At 52.0% G+C, this 6,712-nt stretch overlaps 1 long non-coding RNA gene across 1 annotated transcript; it reads right to left on the bottom strand.

Annotated features, from left to right (window-relative positions):
• Positions 1-5,031: 5,031 nt before the first annotated feature.
• On the bottom strand, positions 5,032-5,909 carry LOC136373129 (uncharacterized). Its single transcript, XR_010745581.1, has 3 exons — positions 5,834-5,909; positions 5,599-5,664; positions 5,032-5,171 (listed from the first exon to the last, which is right to left on the bottom strand). It is a non-coding gene; the product is annotated as an uncharacterized lncRNA (long non-coding RNA).
• Positions 5,910-6,712: the final 803 nt, after the last annotated feature.

The following is a 6,712-nucleotide window of genomic DNA, read 5'->3' as shown; positions in this document are numbered from 1 at the left end:
GTCAGCCCCTGTAGCCGCCAGTGCCTCATCTGCACTGGAGCACTCGACCCCCAACCGGCGAGTGAAGCCCCCAGCCCAGCGCACCCCCAAAATCATCTGGGGAAGAGGGAGGACAAGGGGAAACCCCACAGCAATGCCCAATCCCTCAGACCCAGTCTGGGTTGGGGAAAATAGGGGGGTGTCCCTAGTCATTGCCTAAATATTTTGCCCACCCCACTGATCCCCAAAGTTTGGGTTCTCTTCCCAAGTCCCCCAATTCTGCTGGTCACAAATTTGCAAGTTCCCGCACCTACAGTCACCCATATTTAGGGCTACCCAACACACAATCCCCCTCAATTCAGGAGATACGCCCCCAATTTCCCTCCCAAACTGGAACCCTCACATACATCTCCCCCATTCCAGGAGTCATCCAAAATCAGTCCAAGGCCAGAATACCCCAATCCAAAAGTCTGTCCCAAAATTGGTACCCTCTTCAAATATTGATGCTTCCCCGCCACCCTTGAAATTTGGGTACCCCAATCCATCAGTCCCCCCATAATCGAGCCCCATTCACCAAAGCCCCCCATTTCCTCCAAAACCTCACGTACCCCCCACCCTACACCCCCAAAACTGGGGTTGTCACACCTACCACCCAGAAGCCACCAATTCAAGGGTCCTACCACCCATCTCCTGCCCAAGTAGGGCACCTGCCAGCCCATTCTTGGGGTTCCTCACCTAGCACCCCACAGTCCAGGGGTTTGGGTCCTACTCATCAGCCACATGTTCACCCAGGGCAGCATCCAGGCCAGCAAATGGTTCTCTGACAGGCTGTGGGGGACATGGGGACATTGGGGCATCACCACGGGGGGAGAGATTGGGCGGTCATGATGGGGAGAGACATAGGAGGACATGGTGGAACAGAGGGTGTGTGGAGCCCATCAGCCAGATGTTTACCCAGGGCAACATCTGGTCCCCCAACAGGTTGGGAGGGACATTGGGGCATTAAAAGGGTCACATGGGGGGAAGGGGGGGTTGAGGGACACCACAGGGATTCAGGGGACATGGTGGTTACAGACATTTGGGCCAGTGGTTGGTTCTTTAAGAGCCTGAGTGGTACATCAGGAACATCTGGGGGTCACCATGGTGAAGGGCATGGAGATCGTGGAGGCACCATGGTGGGACATGGACAGGGGATGGAAGGTGGGGAGGGGTGTGGGTTGCCATGGAGGAGGACATGGGAAGACGCATTGAAGGGACATGGGGGCATCATGGGGGGGCATGATGGTGATGAAGATGGTGGTGGTAGTGATGGTCATATGATGATGATGATGGAGATGGATGATGAAGATGGTGGTGGTGATGATGATGGTGTTAAGTGATGAAATGGTGATGCTGTTGAGGAAGATGGTGATGGTGTTGATGGTGTTGGGTGATGATAATGGAGGTGATAGAGTTCACTGTGGTGTTGATGATGAACACTGAAGTGTGGATGATAGTAATGATGATGACGGAGATGGTGATAGCGATGATGATGAGGGTGTTGTCGGAGTCACGATGATAGTGTTGGTTGTATTGGAGTTGACTGGTGCTGTAGTTTTAATTTGGTTTCCCAGCTAAAGCACCATTTATGTTGTGGTTTGAGATTCATCAAATTTCGTTTATCAGTTGGGAGATAGGATTTTTGGGAGAAAAAAGGAAAACAGGCCCTTACTTCTTAAAAGTAAGAACAGATATTTTTTATTAATACACACTAAAGAAAAAAAAAAGACAAAAAATGAGACCTGCTGAGACATTCAGACTCCCCCCCCCCGCAATTGTTTACTTTTTCACACACTACAGAGAGAAAACTATGATTTTCAGTCAGTTTTCACTATTTAAACACCATTCTACATCACTTTGGGAGAGGAGCCTCTCTAGGTTATGGGGAACACGCCATAACCAGAGGAAAAAAAAAATCGAGTGGCTTTCAGAGATTTCAATCGCCTGGAATTTTGCAGATTTTGTGCAGTCTCAGCCATAGAACAGCTTTTCACCCTGTTCATGGGCTTCCATGTGTTTGGGGTATCATTTTAAGAATGCTTTTTCTAGTACAAAACAGGGATTTCTTCCATTTCTAAATTCACTTCTCTCTCAAAAGAAATAGAAACCTTCTTATTCTTTCCCAGGCGCTGGGGATAAATTCTAATCAAAACTCTTAATTAAAACCCATGTATATCAATACACACAACCCTTTGGCTAGAACTTGCATTCCCCCAAGCAACATTAGGATATTACAAAAACAATCCATTTCCCCATAATTTACATCTAGAGAAGTCCGGTCAAAAATGTCCACTTCCTCCATCCCATCTTCCAACAGTCTTCCTCAGTTCTTTTACTGACTTTTCTCAATGCTCTCTCTTTCTCTCTACATTTCAAATGTCTTCCACAGAGGAGAGAAAAGGGCTAAAGCCTTTGCTTAGAGTTTTTGTCTTCAGCAAACTCAAGATCACAGATGATAGTCAGGAGAAAGGAAGAGAAAACGCAGGCTCAAGAACATTAATAGATGAAATCTTCTCCACCCCTGGTCAGACCTCAAGCAATTTAAACTCGGATTAGCTTCCCGGGGCTCCGGAGAAAAAGTTCTTAAAAGTCTCTCCTCCTTCAGACCAGCGGCTCTGGCAACCAAGGCCCAGAGCACGGCCACCGTGGTCCTGGCGCAGGGCCAGACTGCTGGTCTGCAGTCCTCCTCCTCCTCTCCCCATCGGACGAGCTGGGAGGGGACAGAGGGGACACAGCCAGCTGTCCCACAGGCAGGGCACCTCCCGAGGCCCGGCAGGCCTGGCCCTGAGGGGACCAGCCCGTCCCTGACCCACAAGGTGATGTTACCTTCTTGATGACTGGAAAAGAGAGTGAGTCACCTGAAAAGTTCGGATTTTAAGGCTGTGTTTTCAGAGGCGTAGAAACACTCTCATTCGTCAGCTAACCTGTCAATCACAATCCATTCTAAACTACCACAAGTGGTGATGATGCTGTGAGTGATGAAGATGAAGGTGTGAGTGATGAAGATGAAGGTGTGGGTGGTGTGGTGGTAACAGTGTCGATGGTGGTGTGTAATGATGACAGTGTTTGTTGGTGTTAATTGAGGTTGCTGGTGAAGAGAAACGTGTGGGTGATAAAGATAGTGATGACAAAGGTGGCGATGGTGGTATTGATGAAAATGAAGGTGTGTGATGAAGACAAAGGTGTCAATGATGAAGATGATGGTGTGGATGATGAAGAAGATAAAGGTGATGGTGGTGTCAATGGTGTTGGATGATGAGGATATTGGTGACAGTGTTCACCGTAGTGTGGATGATGGCATGAGTGATGAGATGAGGTATGTGGAGATGATGATGATGATGAACATGATGATGATGATGATGATGGTGCGAATAGTGTAATGGTGATGATGTCAATGGTGTGGATGATGAAGATGAGGTGATGATGAAGAAGATGACAGCGATGATGGTGCCGTTGGTGTTTTGGTGATGATGATGGAGGCTGATGGTACTGGGTGATGATGATGGAGGTGTGGGTGATGAAGATGATGATGGTGGGGTGAGGTTGATGGTGCGGGTGGTTGTGGTGATGAAGATGATGGTGATGATGAGGCCACCCGCAGCCTCTTGAAGGCATGTCACACCTCGATGGGGACCAGCACTGACAGCGCCATCAGCACTGGAGCCCCAAAGATGTCACAGCCCAGACCCTCAAAGACCACCTTGTGCTTTGAGACCTGCAGGAAGTCTGGCTGGGGAGTTACCAGGGGATCACCAGGCTGGGACACGAAGGGGACACCTTGGGCACACCCAGGGAGACTCCTGGGGGCTGGGGAGGCTCCACTGGTGTTGGGATTAAGGAACAACTGTTGCCCAACCCCAAATCTGTCACCACAGGAGGACTTTGCCATGAGACAAGCGCAGAATGGAGCACCCTAAGATAACATCAAGGTGGGACAATTGTCTGGGGGTTATCTTGTGTCTTGGGAGAGGTGAACAAAGCTGGGGAAGCAGAATGGAACCGTGGTGGTGGACAAGGAAATCCAACCCAGCACCCCTGCTGGAATCGGCTCCGACTGGGTCAAAGGGAATTCCCAAGGGGCAGATGGCAACCACCAACTCATGGCTACCAACCCCAGAAACCTCCGGCTGAAGAGAAGAGATGGCCTGAGCTGGGACCAATTAGCACCCAAGGCCAGGAAATTGTTTAACCAATGGCATTAGAGAGCTGTGTAGCCCGTGAGCCCTAATTCCTGACTTTGCTAAAATAGATAAACACGGAAAAGTTCAGAATGACCTCCGGACCCCTCACCACTGAGAAGCTCCATGGGAAGAAGGACAAACACAACACTGCTGGATCCATGGGTGATGCTGACCTGATTGATCTCCCTCCCTCCCTTCTCCGTTGCTTCCTACCCTTGCTCCTTCACATTTCATAGTTCAGTGAATTCCATAATATTTACTTTGGCACATGCTCCCATTTGCCCCTGAATTTGAGGAGTGGCACCTCAGATGCATCTGAACAGCAGGCATCCTTTAAGTGACCTTAAGTCCCTCATTCCCGATAGGCATGAGCTCAGGAGTGCTGATCCTTAGGGAGGGAAGCACTGTAGCTCCTAGAGGGATCAGAGGAATCAGAACTCCAGGCTACTGTCCATGATCCCCCCCTACCCTGATCCCAACCAGTGCTCTCTGGGGATGGGGCTCCCAGAGCCCTGGGCAAAAACTGTGTCCCTCTGTGACCAAAACCCTGGGGGCTCCAGAGGCTGCTCTGGCTGCCCCTCATCCCTCCCAGCTCCGAGGGGACATTGCAGGGTGTCCCAGCCTGGCGTGTCCAGGCCAGGGGGAAAGGAAGAATGACCTCTGGGAGCCCCTGCAGTCGTTCTGTTCATGGTGGGGGTAGAACCACAGACTCCCAGGGTTGAGAGGGCAGCACAGAACAAACAAGGGTTCAGAACACACAGGGACATGGGAACACTCAGAGACACGGAACACACACATGGACATGAGTACAAGCACTCATGGATACACAGAGTTGCTTTGCTGAAGGGGTTTATTGATTCTTCCAGGGAAATTCCCAGGGCTCCCAGGCGATCAAGGGGGTTATCCAGGGATGATCCTCTCCTTATACCACTGGAGAGGGACAGGACACGAGTCTCACCACCAGTTCCAGGCCTGAAAGGCAGAGCCCAAATTGTGACAAATCCCAGTGTCCACTAGGAAATGAGAGGGCCCTTGTCCCCACCCTTCTCTCTGCAGGGACCTGCAGCAGGAGCTGGGATTTGGAGCCCTGGCTATAGCTGAGACTGGACTTGGCTCTTGTGATCCACGTGGACTCCAGAGCCCCTCAGCCTGGAATATCCCACAATCTCCCAGAGCCCTCCCTGCTCCCACAGGGACACTGGGTGTCCCCAGAGCCCCTCAGGGCCAGGAAAGTCTTGGGGACAGCCCTGAAAACCTATGCCCAGGACACAGGGTCAGGAACAGCCCCCTCCACGTCCCTCTGCCATCCACAATGTCTGCACAGCCCAGAGGGCTCAGGGATCCACCCTGCCCCCCTGAGGATCTTTTCTGGGGCTGGAGAACCCCCACGATTTCTCACCGGGGCATCCAGAGAGGCAGCTGGGCATCACTCCCGCAGAAGCTTCACCCGCTCAGCCACGGGGGGCTGGGGAGAAAGGCAAGGTTAGAGCCACAATGGAGGATACTGGGGCATGTTGGGACATACTGGGGCATGCAGGAGTGTACTGGGACACACTGGGGTGCACTGGGATGCTCTGGAGGCTCATGACCAGGACAGGGGAAGTTATGGTCCCAGCAGAACTCCAGGTACCCACCTCAGACCTCTTCACTCGTTGGCCACCTTTCCCATACTGTAGAGAGATGGGGAGATGTCACTGGTCACTGTGGTGTCCCCAGTCCCAGCAAGGCATGGGGGGACCTAAATGGCCCCAACTGGCACACTGTTGCCCAAATTCCAAGACTTACCACAATGCATCCTCCTATACCTGCTCCTGCTACACCTCCCTGTGGAAGGAGAACCAAGGTTTAGTGTGGGATGGGCCTTGTGGGGTTCAGAGGGTCACAGGTGTCCACAGGCCCCATGGCTCCTCCTGTTCCGAGAAAATCCCTTCTGCTCCCCCCAGTCCCACTCCAGCCAGTTTCACCTGATCCCTGTTCTGGCACGGACCATGGTGTTGATGGAGACAAGGACAGCGAGAGGAATTTGGGCCCTCCAAGGAGGAGGGAACCGAGTTGGATATGAAGGCTCAATAAACAATGAACTGGGGGCAGCTGGAGCTCCCAAGGGGTTGGGCTGGGGGTGTGGAAGGGATGGGAATTGGGGAATGTAGGTGGGAAGGCAGGAATTCCATTGGGGGCCATGGGGGCTGAAGTGGAGGGTGAGTGAGAGCAGAAGATAACAGAGGGGGAAGACCAAAAGTGATGGCTTTGGGAGGGGCTTTGGGAGGGGCTATAGGAGGGGGAGTCAAGAAGGGGAATTTGGGAACACCCCTGTCATGGACAAGGAGAAAGGGAAAGGACTGGAGGGAAAGAGGAGAGGAAATGGATTGGGCATGATGCTCAGTGGGGTTGACTGGGCTATACTGGGATGAGTGGGAATACAGTTGGGACCCTGGGGAAGGTGCAGCCTTAGGAAGCTCTGGGGTGTACTGGCATGCACTGGGGTGTACTGGGATAACCTGCAGGGTGCTGGC

This window comes from Sylvia atricapilla, chromosome 32 (assembly GCF_009819655.1).
Source record: "Sylvia atricapilla isolate bSylAtr1 chromosome 32, bSylAtr1.pri, whole genome shotgun sequence".
Classification (NCBI taxonomy): domain Eukaryota; kingdom Metazoa; phylum Chordata; class Aves; order Passeriformes; family Sylviidae; genus Sylvia; species Sylvia atricapilla.
The sequence above is the reverse complement of the archived record's forward strand: the minus strand, read 5'-3'. Positions and strand labels throughout refer to the sequence as shown.